Genomic DNA, 21420 nt, shown 5'->3' with positions numbered 1-21420 from the left:
AATGAAATTACTGTGGTTTATGGGAGCAGAACTAAGAGTCACCAAGAGATGAAAACAGACCTAACCTAATTTACCAGTCCCTTAAAAATGTGTCCCATGTGGAAAAGAAAAGAAAAAACCAACAACTTTAACAACAACAACAAAACCACTTGCTTATGTAAGCTGTTATTTTAAAATACTATAACTATTCCTTTCCAAAGAAGAAGATAAATCAGTTTCTGAAAACTTCTTTGTTTCACCCCCTACTCCAGCTGCAAGTTGTACAGATCCGTAAAAATGAATGGTCATGTAGAACACGGCAGAAGAACTAGGCAAATGTACTTCTTACACTCGATTATTAATACTTGATTAGATTTTACTTTGGACTAATCAAAGATCTATGAAAGCTGAGGAGTTGAAAACCTGAGTTAAATTTTAAGACTGCCATTTTTAATGAAATAATAAGTGAAATAATGCAGGTTAAAGTTCACTCCGTGTTGTAGTGGTGTTTGCTTTTTTTTTGTGTGTGTGTTTTTTGTTTTGTTTTGTTTTGGTTTTGTTTTGTTTTGTTTTGTTTTGTTACTGTGTTTGGTTGTTTGGTTGTTTGTTTAACCAGAAAAAGACAAATAATAGAGTAGTAGGATAACTGTTATTGGCTGAACAGTTAATGCAATGCAACTTAAATGCATCATCCTTGTACTTCCAGTAGATGGCAGGTATAGTACTTCATACTTTTAAAAACTCAGCAAAACTCTTTACTAATTTTTTTGAAACAATAAGATGCTATTATCTAGAAAAAATTGTTTATAACACAACAGTATTTCCATATACATGTATCCTTACGGAAGATATATAAAGAAGAAAAGGAATGTTTAATACAAATATATTAAATACTAAAAGCAAATTACAAAGTAATAAAACCAGAAAGAACACATTGAATAATACTCACAGAGAACTGGAATGCTCAGAATAATATTCACAATAAAAGTAAAACCACAACTGGCAATTTTAAAATACAAATTTGAAATAAGAAACTTTGTACTTATTTCTCTTTTTCATAAATCTGCCTCTTATTAAGGTAATGGATCTATTTTTTTTTTTTCCATAAAGGAACTTTCAATTTTCTGCTACATGTCACTGAAAAATTAAGAATCATGAAATGACAGTCAAGCATTTACAAATTCAGAGATTCCAGCAGTTAAGGTTGTCAGATAAACCAAGATCAACATTCACAAGAAAGGACTTTTTCCTTTTTTTTTAACTGTAATACTGAGTAATAAAATACTTCTTGCAGCAGAGGAGTCCCCCCTCTCTCAGAAGACAGGATAGTTAATATTGAGTTAATGTTCAGTTACAGAGGAGGGACAGAAACTTTCATTTTCTTTCCATTGTTCAGTATGTGACCCCATGCCTTGTTCACTGTACATTGCTACTTCATACTATTCTCAAGTCCACTTTATTAATTCCTGCAAGTGTTTTTCTGTGTGCACATCAGTTTCATAATGTCATGAATGCCACTTAATCTTGACCAAGGTTTGGTGAGTTGACTTTCTGATATAATCTCTGTTTTAGAGAGGGGAAAATGGATATGCTTTGAGATTAAGGTTAAATGTATTTGCAAATGTTCATTGAATTGTGTGACTTTTTTAGGGGTGGTGGTGGTGATGCATGTTAAGTGTTATATCATCCCAATTGTGTTAAAATCAATTTTTATTAATTTTCATTTCATTTGTAAGTGCAAGTCAAATGCAAAAAGCTACAACTTCACACTTACTGACAATTTTTGAGATGGATGGTTTAAAGGAAGACTACCATCACACACAAACTGCCATTAAAATCACTATCTAAAACCAATTTTCTGGGCGAGTTTACCCAACGGCATCATGAAACCATATCTCATGTTCTTTGTGTTCCAGTAAAAAACAGAATAGCACCGACTTTCTAGTTGGTTTCCCTCGACATTCGCTGTTTGGTCACACCGCACAGAAAGAAGGGGGTGGAGTCATCCCAGAAGTGTGTTTACTGTTCTTGGTTTCTCTGCTCAAATAGGTTACATGAATATTAATTATTCCACTTATTTCCTGGCTTGCAGCTCATATCCTCCAGCCACCTGTCAATAAATTTCGGATGATTTATCTGTGTCTTTAGTTAACCCTTCTGACATTCATTGGTTTTTTTTTTGTTTTCTTTCCATCCAACCTTCTCCCTGGCTTCTTATGTCCATATGTCTGACTATTTCACTTCTGCCTCCACATTCCAAGTCAGGTCAAATCTTCCTCTATAGTTCCTATCCCTCCTCCAGCTTTCCCTGAAAACAATACACCAGTACTTTGTTTCAGTCTTCCTACCCTATCGGTTTTGGTTTGTTTCAATGGTAATTCATTGCTAAACTTCAATGTTTCACAGATTAGACACCTGGCTCCCTTATTCTCCCTTCATTATTTCTCCTAGACTCAAGTGCTACGAGGCCTGTCACCCCAGTTCTAAGACACCAGCCCGTGATGAGATGCTCTCCTTTTTTTCTGTTTTCTGGAAATCTCAAAACAAAGTATTATGTCTTATAATGAAAAAGAAAAAAACCAAACAACAATAGCAGACAATCGTGAACACATCAATATCTATTATGCTCTTCAGTCCAGTGTCTAATATTGACTCTCTCTCTAAATGGAGAAGTTCATGCAAGGCAGCCTGGCTTTTGTCACGTACTCTAAAGTTTGCCTGCTCAGTCCCACTGTGAAGATGGCAAAAGTCCAATTTTGTCAGTAATAAGAGGCATGAGAGATGCAAGTGATGCTGGAATCAACACTCAACATTGAGAAGCATCTACCGAGCATGTTCAAACTGAATTTTTCTAAAGGCATGTTACCTAAACAGATTTTGGTGGTTTAAGGAAATGGGAAGATTTCCAGATGAATAAAAAAGCTGTCAAATTTCCTTTTCTGTTTACAAATATGTGAACTGTAGAATATTTCAAGGAAAAGAACAAGAAAGCTTTCTACATGCTGATTTATTTCCCTTGGCTTCATTCTTGGAAACCATGCAATTAGTTTTGGCTGAATTAAAACAATAAAGCAAAATAAATTCTCATGCAGGTGCCACACATGGAACATTTCAGCAAAATGGATAAAGTAAAAAAAGTTGCATGCAACAGATAATAGAAAAGTAACCTTAATAAAAAGCAAGAAACTTTAATAACACATGATGATACAAGCCCTGCATTTAATATGTCTTCATACAATGCACATGTGATAGCAACAGACATGTAGAAAAAATCCCATTTCCCATAAATTGCTCAGTGTTTCATCTGCTCTCTGCCTATTTCTCGCTTTGGTCATTGTACTGAGTTTATGGTTTGGATCACGAGAGTTCGTCTGGTTTGAGTAGAAGAGGAATTTCTAGTGAAGCCAATTATGTCTGTAATGCAATCTTATTTATCTATCAAAAAAAGTACCAAAATCTCTCTTTTGTACACAGGAGTAGTAAAATAGGAGATATTATCTTTGCATATGTTGCCATGCCTCAGCAAGCAGAACAAAAAGCTGCTCCAAGTGGTTTTGTTTTGTTTTGTTTTGAGGAGCAGGCTCCTGGCATTTCTTTGGAATTCTGTACCATTGCATTCTTTGTGGTACTTTTTGCTGCTCCCCTCTCACACACATAGATATAACATGCAATACGGTACGTTCATTCATCCACCTTTAGACAGGTTTTCAAAAAAACTTTTAAAAAATCAGGGGTTTTCCTCTAATTATAAACATAATAAAAAATATAGACACTACTTATAGATCAGTCTGAACTGTTGAAGTCTTCAGCCAGTAGCCACTTTTACAAGAAACGTGTCACTAGTTATTTAGGGCTTTTTAAAATTGGAACTTCTATAGCTTAAAAAATTGAGTTTGCAGAAATCATTAAAAATTCTAGCTAATTAGTTTTCGTTTAAATGGCTTACTGCGTATACATGTTTCATACATACATGCTATGACAGATAACAAAATCACACCATATAAATGCGAAAAGGACCTTGTTGGATAATAAAGATACTTAATGCTGATGAAAAACCAGGATTTTTCATCAGCACTGAGTAGCACTATTAAACTCAGACATCTTCCATACTTTTGGTCACTTTTTCATGTGGGAAAAACAGTATTTCCCTGAGAATATAGAAACAAGGTAAGCAATAAAAGAATAAAGGAATTCAGGGAGTAGGCCAAAACAAACAATGTTCACCACTTAACAATACTGCAAGACTTTGTCAGCCCAATTCAGCCCAGAGTCTTGAATCAATTCCCTGTGGACATATTACTGTTAAAAAAAAAGACAAGTAAGAGAGAATGGAGTTTTAACATGGCACTCTGTAGTCAGTTTATTTCACAAGTGTTGAAGGCTAGTTGAGAAAGTGGAAAATTTTTGAAGATCTTGTCACATGCTCCAAATATGTCAAACAGATCTAGAACTAAAGCCCGGAGAATGTGTATTTAGGGATAACATTATACAACAATAACTTCTTTTACACTTCTCTCGCAGCATGGTAACAGTGAATGTATCCTCGACGCTCTTCCTTTGTTTGCCACAATGAGCTGTGGAGTATTCCTAAGGAATTAATTTCCATTGCATGTTCTGATTCTTTTTCACATTATCGCTCAACAGGACCACAACACAGAAAATTGCAGGAGGATTTTCCTATAATGCAAATCTTCAATATGCCACCAGTATATAAGGCAGCAAGTCCCCCAAAAGATACATAGTAATATATGACAAAGCCTAACACAAAAGAGGTGAACAGGGATATCAGAATTCAAACTAATTTCTGGAATATCCTGTGTACTTCAAATTCAATGTAAATATCCTATTATGTGAGATCATCAGTAAATAAAAACTGAAAACAAACACAAAAACCCAGAAATGACCTTGTTTGTGTAGTTTCAATAATTTGCACTAGGAAACTGCCCTGTATTACTAGCAGATCCAAAAGCCAAAACCAAAATACCTTACAAATCATGGCTGTCAGTATTTTGAGTCATTTTGCTGAAAAGCTGCACAAACAGTTCTACTACCTACTACCTTCTCTCATCTGGCACATTCAATTAATTCTTTTGTCACCTGTTCTGTCAGCAGAGGATAATAATAACAACTTTTTTTTTTTTTTTTCTCCAAACAAGTTGTGCTTTAACTGGAATGCTCCAAGCTGCTACACACATGTAGTGGAAACAAGGCTTGGCCTTATCAGTTTTCCTCCTTGCTCAGTGACAAATGCAGCACAGAGTATCACCAGCTCTGGAGGTTCTGCCCAGCCAGAGCTCTAAAGCAGCCCAGGGCTTCTTGTTTACTTGTAGATGTCAAAAGCAAGTTTCCTGTTCTCCAGAGGCTTAGGCCAAAAATCTAATCATGAACACATGCATGGAAGTGGGAGCCATTAGTCTTAGGAAATTAAGTCATTGAACTATGAGGGGAAAAAAGTTTGAAGTAGACATTTACTGGAATTTTCAAAATCATTATTTGAAATACAGCAGCTAGCTCTCTCTGAAATTGAGAGTGTGACAGGATTAATGTGACCATTTTGAAAACACTACCAAAACTTTCAAAAGCATGAATGCTGGCACATTCCCCAAATAATTATAGCTGAATATAGGACTGGAGAACATGTTCATTCAGCATCCCTGTATAGCCAATGGAGAGAGACAAGCAGCTCTAGAGGGTGAATCATTCTTAAACCATGCGAAGGTGCCTATCTCGCATTATTGATTGTCTAAGGAGCTTCAAATAATTCATTTACAGGAGCCTCTGCTAAGTGCTTTAAGAAGCATGGGATTCATCTGGAGCAAATGACAAGAGTTTCTCTAGTTTCATGAGTTCAGAAAGTTCTGGGGCATGATATAAAGCCATTCAGCATTAATGTGGACCAGATATAAGATTTTGGATGACTTTTGAATAGCACTGGAACAGAGAAGGAACAGTGAAGCACAAAAAAAAAAAGGAAGATAAACCAGCATAATGTGCATGGACTTAGATATCTGGGATCTTATTAATCCAATTGTTCCTGAAGTCACTGTCAATCTTCTTCAGAATAGAGATAATTTTAAAAAGAAGAAAAAAAAAAATTTCTTGATATTACAAAGACTAGAATTTTAAATGTGAGCATCCAATGAGAACAAATATTCTCAGTCCTCTTGAAAGGTTTCAATGTTTTTTTCATATGAAAGAAAGATAACAGAATGAAGAAAAGAGTGTGCATTTGAAGTGGTGATGTTACAATCACCAAAGATGATCTTGGCCATGCATTTATTCTTTTGAGAATGGAAAGCCTACTTGCCTTAATCATCACATCACTATGGATCCATTACTGTTGTGGAACATACATTGGCTTAACTGTCTCTTCAGTACTGAGTAAAACTACTCAAACTAGGGAGGTGAGCCTGGTAAGAAGGCCTGAGGCAGAGGGAAAAAAAATAACAGTTTCAATTTTGAATTAATTGCTGGTAAAATAGAGTCAATGAAACTATTTATCTTCTTACATTCGATTCCAAGAAATTGTCTGTAGGCCACAGTACTCTGACATAAACCTGGAATCTGCAGGTTTAGCATGTAAATTAACTTATTAAATTTGTCTTCACCTCATTGTGGCTAGATTAATTCCCAGTTTCTCCAGGACAGTTATATCCAGCTGCCGTGGCTGGCCTTACAGTAAGGCAATTCTTGGAGTGAAGCATGCTAACAAATTCTCCCATGTCTGTTATAAAGTCTCAAGTGTCAGAGACTGTGATGTGACATAGCTGAATTTTTCTAACACAAAGATTTGCAAGCCCATATGTTTAAATGCTGATATTTGTAATCAGGCTTCAGAACTGGGCCAGATAACAATTTGCACCATCTGTTTTAGCTAGGTCATAGTCAGAGAAAATAAAAAAGTCCCTGATCTGTTACCTATGAACTGCATGTAACACAGAGCTCAGTGTGGCAATGACCTGCTCTAAACAGAGGATTGATCAGCCTTCATTAGCTTGTCTTCTTATTCTTGACCACCATTTTCCCCAAGGCAGAACTACACCAGTATTGTAAAATTTTTGATGCAAAACAATCCATGTATCAAATTTTGATAAGGAAAGATGGTGGATCTTCCTTTTATTCTATATCGTTGATGTTTAATTCACTGCAAATTAAGCAGTGAATTTAAAGGAGGACAAATTGCCAGACAAATGCTACCCTGAGTAGGCTGATCTTTGCAATGCATATTAGAATTACAATTGGAATTACAATTAGAATTAGAAAAAAGGTCAATTGCATCCAGAAAGTATGTTTTAGAAGTTTCTTTAAAGTGAAAACCATACAATGTTCACGAATACCAGAAACTCGTTAAAGAAGAATCATGTTACTATAAAAGCTGCCGTTCTCAAATGTAGAATCTTTACAAGGTCTCAAAGCCTCAGTTAAAATGCATTCAGAAGCATGTGCCAAAATATATGAAATTATGTTTTCTTTTGCAGAAAGCCAAGATCATCTAATGATTCTTTTCAAACACTGTTTAAACTACTGTTGATCATGAACAGATATTAAATTTTGTTATCCAAACTTCTTGTTTAAGTGTGATATCTAAGATAAATCCTAGTTGGATTAATTTATTGTAATTTATATTACATGCACATATAACTGGTATTGTTGAATTTTATTGATTTTCTGTGAACATTTTGGTCATTAAAATATGTAGTACAGTGGAAAAAGAACAAAATATGCATGTATATGCAAGAAAATGTGTTTATTTAAAGTTTAAAATATATTTAAGAAATATTTTTGAAATCCCTGTCAAATATTTATGTAGAGCTTTCAAAGTTTCAGTAAAATGAATCAAGACTTCAAAAAGGAGTCACTGAAGGCAAAAAGAAAAAATACTATAGACCCAGCTAAGCCTTATACAATACATTTTCAAAATGTTCATAAACCCCTGTCTTTCTTCTGCAAATAGCAATCTGTGGGATAATGTTCATGAAGATCATCCCTCCTGTGTTATTGTACTCTCCAAAGGAATAAGAGGAGCAGGCTCAGACCTTTGCCATGAAACACTTCAGTTACAACAGCTGAACTTTATCCCAGGCAGTATAAACTTTTGACAAAGCATGCTGGTGGAAATGTTGAACATCTATCTTCATGAATGGAATACAAGATAAATAATCCAAGCGATCTTTATTCAAGAAGCACTTTGTGAGTGTTAACTAGGGAATTCAGAACTTAATCCTGCTCCTTACCATATATTCAACATAAAGATTTTATTTAATCTAGTGTTACAGATGAAAATTTAAATATGCCAGACTCAGAAAATCCAAAATATTGGTTCTCACAGCTGCTGGCATTAAGCCCCTTTGCAGAGATGTAAAATTTTATTAGAACAATGCTGTGAGTATATGCCACTGTGGCTATAATGCACTTAAGTGACAGTTGCTGTGAAAAGAATAAATTTCAATTTCCTGACTTCTACACAGTGTTCACATCCTCTTGAATTAACATAAATATTTGTAATGAATATAATATTTGGCATTCCACACTGAATTGTTTTGGCTTTTGGAAAAACAGATGATGTTTCATCAGAAAGCACATATGTAATCTACCAACTACTGACTTAGTTTAATGAAGTGCTGTATTTTTAATGTACTTCAAATCTTTAATTATATTAATAGCTGATATTTTCAATTCATGGTTTGTATGTTTTGTCTATTGCACAACGTCTAAAAAGGTAACATATTTGAAAATTTAACTGAAACTCTGGGGTGGGGGGGATTGGTTGAAATGGGAAAAAATGTTTTCTGATAATTTGCTCCTCTTTCCCTCCACAGTCCCTACAGAGTTTCCAGTACAGCTTTGTACCAGTATGATTTGTATTTGCTTACTTTGAGATACTGCATTGCTTGCTCATTGAAGACTCACATAGTTTATGAAACTTAACTGAATGTATTTGACTGTTGTGGTGAATACAGAGAAGGAAGCTTATGATGAGGAACAGCTGCAAGGGTCTACAAAGCCTAAAGATCAATCAGTCTAATATTAAAGATGTGAGTCACCAGAGTGCTGATAAATATAATTAACTATTTCCTAGACCACATCACCTGAGATTAGGTCAAAGTAATAGAAACCAGCTGTTCCATGATCCCTTGACTCCAACTGTCATTGCTGCAATTAACACAGATCAGGCAAACAGGACCACCTAGGACTGTAATGAGTCAAGTTTTAGACAATGCCTGCTCTTTGCTACCTCTGTAAGGACTTTCACATCTCAGTGTCTTAAAGAAAGAAGATATAAAGTTACCTAAAACTATTATTACATCAAATTTCTTCAAATAAATCACATTTATTAAGAACTTGTAACTGGATTTTAACTGGATATTTATAAAGCCACTCAGCAATGCTGTGTGCTCAAGTCTGAACTGAAAGAGACAGCTGGAGGTTCACACCAGCACACATGCACCCATGGTCTCCACCGCAGAGGGGAGCGTATTTGTTCTTTCTTGGCAGGATGCAGGTGGGGGGCAAGTGGATATTGAGATAGTTAGATATTGGTAACACCGGAATTCAGTTTCCTGTTCTATCACAGACCAGTGTGGTCCATATATATGAGGAACTGCCTCAGCCACAAAGTACAGTGCGCCGGTATGAAATGAAGCTTTCAATAAATTAGTATTCCTATAGCTGGTTAACTGCAAAGTATAAAGCTTATATGTATACTACTTTAAAGAAAGACTGTATCTTTATTTTCACAAAGCATCGTGACTCACAAATGTGATTCATTCCATGACTCTCAATACAGGAATAATAGGCCTGTTCTGTTTCGCAAAGCTGTTGTAAAAATATACTTCAAAACCAGTGAGGTATTCAGATAGCATGGGGCAAACACTTAAAAAAATTCCAAAATACATTACTACTCTAGTACATGCAAAGTAGCCAGTGTAAGTCCACTGATTTGTGTCCTTAGCAAAGATTTGGCTTCAAAGTAGGTCTGGAAAATATGAAGAAAAAGTATATATTTTTTCTTTCTTTTAGAAATATTAAAAATGAGTCTTTACTGTGACATGTAACCGCAATATGAAAATAATGTGGTTGGAAAGTGAAAAACAATATTTAAAAAAATGGATGGCACATAGGCTGGATTAAATCACAAGATATATTATCTGCCCACATCTCACACTAGCTTGAATCCGTATATGCAGATTGTCCCACTTTTAGTTCTTCTAAAGGCAAATATCCTTTTCCAGTTGTACAATTCAAATAATTCAATGCTTGTGGAATTGAACTGAAATAGGAAGTGGCTTTTCTTCAGAAGTTTTGGAGCAGCTTCCTGAAGCTGTATTGTGTTTTGCTTTCATAATGCATGAAACCTAACCCTAACATCACAAAAGTTATTGAAGACCCTTGTCAGTCATGATCAGTAATACAGGTAAAAGTTAAATCCTTCTTTGTGCTGTATGCTGCAACGCTGGTCATAGTTTGCTCATTGAAACAAATAATCTTAACAACTAAGTAATATTTTCTTGTGCCAATGCAATTGACCCTTATGCACCATAACATCATTTCTTTGCAAGTGCAGCATTCCATCATTACATTTTTGGTACTAGGGATATATATTTACAAATATACACTTGTTGATTCAGGTGAATTATCAGATTTTAAATATTTTTTTATTTAATTTTTAAGTGACTAAGAGGAATTTTTTTGAACAAAAGTTATTCAGAATCAGGTTAAAAATTGAACAGAAATAAATCTGAGATCCTAAGGTGAAATATTTAGCAACCTTTTCTTCACCTCTAAGGTCTTACTATATAGCTGTGCTGAAACTATCAAGGTATAGTGACACTGGCAGGTACCCTGGAGACCAGATATTCTGATTGTCCATAGACAGTCACATACAGAGTTCCAGCTCCTACAACCTACAGAAATGAAACTGCTTGATTCGGGGATACATACTTAGGGAAGGAGTAGAGCAGCCTGTATCAGGAACTAACGCTTTGTCATTGTTCTTTCTGTACAGACATGCTCTGGTACCCCACGGAATCTCACCAAAGGAGACCCTGTCAGCGGAGCCTCCAGATAAAGACTGGAGTTGCTCCAGTAATTGTTGTATGGAGAACAATATAGAGCAATTTCCACTTGAGGTTAAGCATTATAGTCAAAATGGTATTTTTGACTTGGTTCATTCTGAGCAGAGGAATAGATTATGTTTAGGTTTACCTTTAAGGCCAAGTACCTATCAAAAAGAAATGAGCACATGGGGGTCAGCGCAGGCAATGGGATCTCTGTAACTCAGAACATATTTTGTATTCCAGTAATGGCCAGTCTTATTCTGCTTTTCTCTCTTGCCTCCATGCTGCAGAGCTGCAGATAGTCCTGTTACTCATTCACAAATGGTACAGGTATTGGCAAAACATGAAGGAATATAGGGGTGTGAATGCACTGCACAGCCAGAATTGGTCTCTGATGAACACCAGACGTTTGAAGGACATGATGACATTAGGTACATGGCTATGCATGCTGCTTGTCATCAATACATGCTGCAGCTGGTCAATGTCATCTGCAGATTTGATGATACTGGTTGCTATTTCAGCACTATCTCTGTCTGGAAAAGTCAGAGCCATCTTAACATACTTCTCGAAATGTAGGTCTTTCTTCCTTTAGGTGACAACTTAAGGGCACCTCTCAGAATCATAAATTCAGATTAAGTTCTTTACACTGTCTCAGTTTAAGATTGCATGGAAAAATCTCTAGGCTCTATGGGCTCCTTTTCATGCCTTCTTCTCTAAGAGACGTGATCCTCAAAGTATTTTCAAGTCCACAACTGGATCTTTGTGCTCATGAAGAATCCAGTGGAGCTCTTTGCTAGTCTTCCTAACTATGCAGAATCAATTAGAGGACTTGGTTCTGTCGTTGGAATATAGAAATATTTATTTTTTGTATTTAAAAGACAAAATGGGTTATAGGTGGTTAGAAAGATATACACATCCAAAAGAACAATATTCACATTCTTGTCTATTTTTCTCTCCCACTTCTGAAGTTAGCAGAAAACTGTTGATAACAAGTTCTTGAGAAATGAGAAAGAAATCTGCCTTAAACTTCTAGCAGACAGATTTCAGAGACAAACATATTGTCATGTCTTTACAACATAGACCCAGAACATTAGCCTGACACTTTCTTTGTGTAATACAAAATGTACATCTTTTAGAAAATTATCCACTCATGTTTGGAAGATATTCACATATTAATTTCTCCACTTTCTTTGAGAGACTCCAAATGGAAAGATGAAAAAACATGCCATGTTTGAAAAGTGAATTTGAAAATTTTCATATTTGAAAAATCTGGAAAGATGAAAAAACATGCCATATTGAAGTTTGATTTCAACTTCCAGGGTTTTTTATATGTCATCATTTTTTCTAAAAAAACTTTTATTCTTGATAATATTTAGCATGATAAAGATCCAATTATTTCTGTTTATTTTTATATTATCCTGTTTGTCTATCTATATTTCTATCTAATTTTGTATGTTGTATTCTCTAATCTCCCTGAAAGACATTATTCTAATCAAGTTATTTTTAAGACTCTCTTCACATGCTTCATTGTGTCAAGATCCATTAAATTTAAGCATAATCAAACACAGTTAATCTGCTTGAAATGTCTTCCTACTCTATCTTATGATTTCCTTGTTTATATAACCCTGGGTGACAATGCAACAGCACTGTGTAAGGCTTCATATTGAGATGTTTGTCTGCTATGACGAGGAAAAGATGCACTTTTTTCCCCCCTGTGATTAAGCCTAAGTTGTGGTTTGCATGAAAGGGCATTTTCTTTTATTACTTAAAGAAGCATTCAGCAATTAAGCCTTTTTTATGTGCAGTTACCTTTCCTATCATGGAGTAAGGCACAGGAACAGAGGGTTTGTTTCCTATGTGTATTCGTTCTACCACGTTAGCCTAAATAAACATATGATGCAATTGTTGTAAGCGTGAACTTTCATTCAGTTATTTACAAGGCTTTTAGTGTTCACATAATATGTAGTAAGTGGTTACATGGATTACCAGTCTTTTGTTTGTTGCATATGAAAATGATATGAAGTGTCTCTTAATTTGATTTCCAAACAGAAAATCTATGATAAACTAAGATTGCAAGATAGTGATTGTAAATGAAAGGACAATATAGTTCTTAAAACCTATCCTGCCGAATTGTTAAGGTTAAATTTTTAAACCCAAACATTTTCAAGTAAGAAGTTGTGATGCACAGTTGTAGTACTCCTTGCAATCAATTACTTTCCTGTGAGTCTTCAATCTTTCCATTTTTACCTTTCTCTCTCCTGCAGGTTCTTTGGGATCCCCTGCACCATTCCATTCCTTCATCCTCTCTCCTCCTGTGTAGAACACTAGGTTCCCCCATAATGCTATTCTTAGCTCTGGCTTTTCAGTTTCATGCAGTGAAACGAAAGCAGCATCAGTAACCAACTGCAGTAAACATTAAAAGATCAATGACAATTTAGGTAAGAAATCTATTGATTCCCTGTTACTATGGGCAGTCTCTCTTAACTCATTAAATCATTACAAGTAAGGAAACTCACTCAAAAGTATACAGGAGTGGTGTTTATCGATTGCCTTACATCTGTTGTCTCACATCTATTGTCTCAATAATACCACCTAAGTATTACCTGGGCCTGTACGTGGTCTTAGTATTCATGTAGCAATCATTAAAGAATTTATATTGCATAATTATATTTACGCAAATTATATTGTCAACCAAATTTTGTGGACAAAAATATCAAGCCAGATAAAAGTATGGTAAAACTAGTCGTAGTGGGACTAACCAGTCTGACAAGCACAGTGAGCATAACTTTAAATACCAGAGCAGAAAGTCAGCAGTCATTCAGAAATATCTAGCCCCTAGATAAATTCCTTACTCAGTTTTAAAACTGCTTGTAAACCTGTATTCTTTCCATGCTATCAGACATTGCTTAGCTCACAAGTAAGACTCTGCCATCCTTACTTACCCTTGGCCACTCCGAATCTTCTCTACTTTGATGTATCCCATAAGCTTTGGAGACAACTGTTGATGGATAGTTAACAACTTACACCTCTTTCTTTAGGCTGTATCCGCTCACAGAAATAGTATGACACCCATTCCTACAGGTCAAAATCATGCATAAATTACAACATATGTATCTGATTCTGCATGGGTAGTACTCTAATTTCCAGGACATGGATTATGTTTTGAACTGCCAAAGAATTTCAGTGGAAATGACATGGACGCCTGGACAGCAGCCACAAAAATATTAGTGTTAAGTAACAATATAACAGGTTGCTGATGTGTAAAAGAACAAAGTTTGTAAATCAGTTATGCCTGTATGTATTAATAAGTGAACAGCACTTGAAGAACTATAATAAAAAACAAATTTAACTAAAATACAGTGTAACTGATTTTCAGTAGCATACATATTTTACTAACTGAATTACCAATCTAGTTTCAAGAAAATTACCAAAATATTGCAAACATACTAGCTGCTTGTTGAAAGTTATCCCCAGTTAAATCATGTAAATCATGTCATCATTTCTGAAGAGGAAACAGCAGTTATATACTATTACAAAGTCTGACTCTCAGACCTAGAAATTTCAGGTCACTGCAGCCCAGAATTCTGTAGAATTGTACGACAGTGACACCCAGGAGGCTGTTTAGTGAAATGGTGCTATGTAAGTGATAGAAAAGTGTCCTTCACACAGAGTACACTATTCAGAAATCATCTAAGAAGTAGCACTAAGAAATTTCTGAATAAAACTTGTGCTGTTCTTTCACTTGATGTACAATGACTACTCCATTTCCAGTATCCTAAGAATGGGAAGCATGTCTCTCAGGCAGCAGTATCAAACAGCAATGACCAACTGCCTTGTTCCAGAAGTACTGTGTTCCTAAGAACCAGAGAGCTAGCAAGGACAATTTGCGCAAATATGTAAAAGCAATGTCAAGATACTCACGCTTATCTGAATGCATAAGTTATTCTATCATCAAACTATAACAAACATCCTCAAAGCATACTTTGGGATAAATGGAACCTGTCCTATCCCAGAATTTGTCAAGTATAGTGAGGTCAGTTCAGAGCACAGAACAAAAACAAAACAAAACACAACAAACAAACACCAAAAAAACCTCTTCACTCCCAAACCAGCACACTTCTTGCTCAAAGCAAAGAAACAGACCATGCACACATTTGACAGAAGAAAGCTTGATCCTTCCATCTTTCAGATCCTGTTTTATTGTTAATCTACCCTGTATGTCCATGGTCAGTTTGCCCATGGATAGGCTTACATAGGCAGGAAACAGTTTTGCCAGCTTAAATCAGATTTTAACTTCCATTGCCAAGATATCAAAAACTTAAAACATCTGATGTTTTGTGATATAAAAAATACTACATTGAATTCTCTCAGATTTTCAACTTGAGTTTTGAATTTCTAAGTTTAATGTTTTTAAATGTTTTGTCAGAATTATCTAAAATATTAAGCTGAAAGTCATGGAAGTTAATATTCCAAAACTTTCCTTTTAGAAATGCTGAAGCAATTAAAAAATTAGAAACATTTTAAAAAAGAAAAACACACACACACACAAAATACCAAAAACAACAACAAAAACCACACACACACAGCATAAACAAACCAACAAACAAAACAATTTGGGAGATTTACTGACAGTATTTACATCACCCACTTAGATCTTAAAATGTTATCATTTTCTTATGGAAATAAGTAGCTCATCAGAAAACCCTTAACTAGTTGTACAGCTAACACCTGCTTCTTCTCTCCAAATAAATACCCAGGAGACCCTGTAAAACTTTTTCCGGTATTTCAGTTATCAGCTCCATTTAACTCACCAGTTCAGCCTCTTATACAATACTTACCCCAGATCCAGTGACATCTGCATTTCCAAATCTAGTGTCCTTTTACTTTCCACCAGTCTTCACATTTCTTCCCAAATTTCATTCCATTGTATTCACCAGTTTGTTTTCTCCTCTCTTCTTTAGTTATTTTTTTTCAGTGCTCTGTTTTTGAACCAAAGAACTTCTCCAACAGTCCCTTCTTCAGGAGAGAAGTTATGGAGGCATGCAGTCCACTTCAAACATCATTTAAGCATCTGAAAACAGCAGAAAGAAAAAATTGTTTCACTTTTGTAAACCTGTCTTCAATAAAGACTATTTCACTACTTAGCAAGAATGCACATACTGGAGTCTGTATTCAATTGTAGAAACTGGAAAAAGTTCACATATTCTTAACATAAACAGATTCGGCTGAAAGTTCAGTGTTAAAATCTAAGTCTATATAAAGAATATGTAAAACACATTTAGACACAAGAACTACTCCTTGTAAAATCTGAGGTTTCTGCTCAAGTTTGTTAGTTGGAATAGACAATACATTATCTACGTTTTGCAGATCATAATATAAGGAAAATTAGCTTCTGGAAATGTTGATCCACTGTCAACAGAAAATATATGTTGGATAATGCTGTCATCCATAATGCCTTTTTTCAAGCAGGTGGTTAGTGCACTAACATTGTTAGTAACATTGAAAAAAATAAACCTAGTAGGTGGCAAAAGTGGTTATAAAACATCTAGATAATTTTTAAAGTATTGTCTGATAAACCTATAATATCAGGTTATTTAAATATCTCACAGAAGCAATCGCTAAATGATAAATACTTGCCTTTGAAGATTAGTGGACAGGTGTGATACTGGAGGACTTAGAGTAGGAAAAAAAGTATTTAGGACATTACAGATGTGTGAAAGTAGTCCAGAACAACAAAAAAATGTAAACACTGAAAGACAACAGTGAAATCAGTACCAGGCCAGCACTGTTTTGTTGTAAAAGACAAACCATGCCAAACTGTTATAATCAAATTTCCTCCTATTACAGAGAATAAACAATAGGTGTGATATATTTTGACAGATGAGCTTTCTGGCACAGTTGCATAAACCATTCTTTTGAGCAAACAGAACACATCAGGCTGGGAAGAAAATATGAATTTGACACAAACCTAGTTGGGTAATAACACCTGAAGAGTACGGGTGTGACACAATTCCAGAGGAATTGGTGCTTCATCCTATTTTATTTGGCCCTTTACTAATGACCCGAATAATGACTTTTAAACTTGTGGATTATACAAAAAGGATATGAACTGCAAATGTCATGGAAATACTTGTGATTCAAAGTCAAATGATCCCGACAAATTGGTGTAAGAGCCTGGCTAAAGAGGAGGGGTTTCTATACAGATATGTGTAATGAAGGATGCATGCGCAGGAATAATTTACTTCAGATATACAGAAATAGGAAGAAAATAATTATGTAGCAGAGAGAGATCTGGAGCTTATAATGAACCATGCTCTGGATACAAATCAATAGGCCAAAAAGCTGGACTGTTTGAAAAAATGGCATTAGGATGCCTGATCAAAGCAGTAAGCCTAGAGGTATGCATGATTCAGGATTGTGTGAGGCGAAGAAAGCAGAAAAATGTTAGTGGTAGAATGCAAAAATGGATATCAGCCTGATTCAGCAACAGTGTCTTTGCCTACTTTTACATTTTGTCTATTATTGCAGGTTGAGAAGGCAAATTTTCAATGATAAAGAGCTGTTGTTATCTTCAGCAGGGGCTTGGAAAACATCTTCTTCCACAGGCTCCCACTCTGCATGGAACAGCCTATGGAGTCCGGCAGAGATGCACAAATAGAAGTGACCTAAGGAACAAAGGGTTTATGTCAACTCACTTTCTTGCTGGACAAATGCCTTCCTTCTGAGGCAGGGAGAAGGAAAGAAAGATGACTATCTTTACCTCCTTGAATTTGTGTGTGCTGTCACAGACAACAAAAATCTGCCTTTTTTTTGATGCCCTTAAGAATATAACTGATAGACAAAGTACATTTTCTTCCACTCTGACCTCGGGAAACAAAGAAGTTAACCAATGTACTGAGTCCAAAAGCTTGTGTGTGAATAAACTCTCAGTCTGCACTTAAAAACATTAAAAAAGGTTATCCATCACTTTATTTGCTTATGCGTTCTAATGACTAATGATTCTCATGGCTAAAATGTGAGCTTTATTTCCAGTCTCACTTTCTACCCAGCTTCCAGAGGCTGCTGATTCTTACTTCTTTCTCTGCTTTAGTACTATTCTTTTATCCTTGCCAAAATACACTATACTAATAAGGATACTGCCAAGCAACCTATTTTTCAAAATACTGATCCTGGAACTGGATCCACTGTCTGTCTCACAAAACCAGTAGTAATCATCTCATTGTAATCACTTGTGTTCTACTCTTTATGTAAATGTATCAGAACTAAATTTAGGTCAACAACTTTGACGTAAAAACTAACACTATGTCAAAGAAACTGCCTTCTAGAATATTCTCCATTGTTTAGGCACAGCCTGCATTATTCTTTACAGGGTGTTTGATCTTATATTTTTTTAAAATTAAAACATATGGACTATATAACTGCTTGTGTTAGAGAGCAGAAAGATAAATTGAAAGCTGGCTGTTCAAAAGGGACCAGTTATATCACAGATGGAGAAGAGCAGAAAGCAATAAACACTTCACGGAGGGGATGGTTCTTATTCCCAATGAATAGAACAGAATTCTCTTTATACAATGCAGTAAACTGGAAGCAAGAAGAAAGATTTTGGTGGAGAGTCAGGTATACAATACATGAGAACACACACAGACCACTATTCATACTTCATACTGTAGTGATACAGAGTAATCAGAAGTAACATTACAGTAACTATAGCCCGTGGGCAGCTGGGCCAGATTTGCATAATGCGTTGTTACAGTGACATTCCCTAAACTGTGTAGCCATGTGCAGCAAACTTCTTTTTTTTTTTTTTCCTGCAAGTTCATGTGACAGTTCAGGTACTGCTTAATTGATCTGTTCAGGTGCAGTGAAACCTAAACTTCCAGAGGTTTCTCCAACTGTGCATGCACAGATAGGCTCAACCAGGCATGCACACTGTATCAGGTCACAGGGAAGAGAATAGACTGCTATGGACAGTCTTTTTCCCTCCCTGACATCAGCACAATAATTCTCTTATCTGGAAGTATCATGAAATAGATGACATTTCATTCAATACAACAGGCCAGGTTGTACTCAGGATCACATCATATGATTTCACTGAATCCTTTTATAAATAGCACTTGTACATGACTGGCTGACACATGCTGAAGTCATCCTGTCCCCATCTATTCCAATTACAAAGGTGTACTCAACATGGCCATTACACTAGTCAAACGACTTGGTGACATACAATGTTTAAAAAAATATTGTAATCTTTCTTTTTGAAGAAAAACTTGTGCCCATGTTGGCACAGAGGATGTGGATCTGTGGGCGAGTCACAACCTATGAGCTATATCACTAGATTTCACATAGATGAGGAAACCAGGGATATATAATTCTCAGCATCGCTACTGCTACTTCTCCTATTTAGTTATTTTAAGAGTTGCAGAAGAGCTTTAACACTGTGTATAGTAGCTAAGGTTGTATACCGCTGTCATTTTTCCACTCTTTCCCTTGAAAGCAAATGCCATCATGCGGCTCATATTGTGAAATGCTCAATTATGTGAGCCTACAATTAAGTATGGCAAGAGCAGGAGAGAGGGGGACAACTCACCACTTCTATTGCCATCATAGCCACATCAGCTTTTGCCACAGTAGGCTGTGAGGAAGAGGCACTCTGAGAGCAGTTGATGACACTTATTAAAGTTTACTGCATTCAGGGATCACCTGAACAATGAAGCAAGGCTTCAGGATCTTCTAGGATGCTGCACGCAACAGGGGAGAAGTAGGAACTACAGCACTCAGAAAAAAAAAACTACCACTGGCTACCTGATGTGGCTCTGGCCTTGCATTTGCACTTGAACTTATGACAACCATTCAGGGAGTGCACCTGGATCTTACCAGCCCTTCCTGCAACAGATGCACACATGGACCTCACAGTCCTCCTGTACTAATTCCTGTATAGTATAGCTGGCTGGGCCACAGCTTCCTGGGAAGCCTGCAGTAGTTCTAATGCCTCAGCAGGCTTTGACTTTGGAGTATAAACGTACATGCTCCAAAATATTCAGGCACCAAAATGTCTAGTATATGGGGAGCTGTTAAGAAACAGCCCATCACAATGTTAACCAGCATAGCCAGGATACACTACTGACTGAAACTGACTCATTCCTAATGAAATACTGCAGACAACACCAAAATTAAGCAGGATTTTCAATGGTGAAGCCAAAGAACACGGTTGAAGATTATTATTACTCCTCCTGCAATAAGAAAAAAGTCTACTAAGTGGGACTAGTAATCATCTCATTCTAGAGTGCTGACATTTTCAGCAGATTGGGTAGTCTGTAGAAGATGCAGATAAAAATGCAGCAATTCCAAAAGAAAATACATCAAAGAATAAACGGATTTAAAAACTATACAGACAGTAGGGTACCGTGCATGTGCAAATCCCAGGGGAGAAACAAGCTGATAATGGTAAAATGGGTCCTAACAAGACAGCTCAGCAAAATCAAACAATGCTGCTGCTGTGCATTTGGTCAAAAAAGCAGTTTGTAAAGAAACAGACTGTAAATTTGATCAACCACTGTACTTAAAAAACATACATTTAGTACTGCCATCCTTACAGGTGTCATATATATATATAACTTAAGAGTTTCTTTGCTGGTACTCAAAATAATTACAGCTCACATTTCCATTGCTTTCATGGACTTCCAAATGAAGACTCGGGATGGGCCTTTTAGACTAAATGTTGCCTGCCATCCATCCTGTTTGCACAGACTGATGAGGCTTGCACAGACCCTGAGAGCTGGGCTGGGTAAGTCATCCTGGTGTTAGGTGGCTGGGAGCTCCTCCTTAGCACAGACTGTCCCTGCAACTGGAAGCTGTTTTAGAGAAGAGATGGGTGTGAGCCCTCCCTCATTTCTTCCCCCAAACCTACGGGGGCTTCTGGAGAAGGTGGCGCGGTGGTGACCGGAGCAGCTGGGAGAAGTCAGGCAGAAGAGCCGGGGCCAGGCCGGACCTCCCGCTCTCCTGGCACTTCCCTCCGTCCTCGGAGGCAGCTGTCGCCACCCTGCCCGGGAGAGGCCACCGTGCTGGCTGCCGGCGAGGATTTGCCTCCACCTGCGGCCCAGGAGGCCACAAAGGACCAGGCGAAGCGGGATGAAGGCATCTTCGAGGGGCTGCCCCACGGGGCTGACCGAGCAAGAGGAGGCTCTCCCCTCCCCGGCACCGCAGCCCACTGACTCGGCCGGGCAGAGACCAGAGACGGCTGAGGTGAAGCCCCGCCGAAAGGGAACCAGCCGACCCCGCATGGGCTGGTCGGCCCCTACCGCCTGTTGGGACGCGGCCGCCGTTTGGTGGCGGAGCGGCGCGGCCCGACCCCGACTCGGCCCGTCCCAGCCGGGCGGCGGGCCTG

The 21420-nt window shown here is 36.9% G+C and overlaps 1 long non-coding RNA gene across 4 annotated transcripts; it reads right to left on the bottom strand.

The window, feature by feature from the left end:
* Positions 1–240: 240 nt before the first annotated feature.
* LOC139828107 (uncharacterized) lies at positions 241–21351 on the bottom strand. Of its 4 annotated transcripts, none has more exons than XR_011739378.1 (3): positions 15875–21351; positions 13979–14111; positions 241–13439 (listed from the first exon to the last, which is right to left on the bottom strand). It is a non-coding gene; the product is annotated as an uncharacterized lncRNA (long non-coding RNA). The 4 variants fall into 4 exon arrangements; XR_011739379.1 differs by having other exon boundaries at positions 241–11871; positions 12846–14111; positions 15875–21341; XR_011739380.1 differs by having other exon boundaries at positions 241–12917; positions 13284–14111; positions 15875–21341.
* Between the last annotated feature and the right edge of the window lie 69 nt (positions 21352–21420).

The sequence above is a fragment of the Patagioenas fasciata genome, chromosome 5 (genome assembly GCF_037038585.1).
Source record: "Patagioenas fasciata isolate bPatFas1 chromosome 5, bPatFas1.hap1, whole genome shotgun sequence".
NCBI classification, from domain to species: domain Eukaryota; kingdom Metazoa; phylum Chordata; class Aves; order Columbiformes; family Columbidae; genus Patagioenas; species Patagioenas fasciata.
The sequence above is the reverse complement of the archived record's forward strand: the minus strand, read 5'-3'. Positions and strand labels throughout refer to the sequence as shown.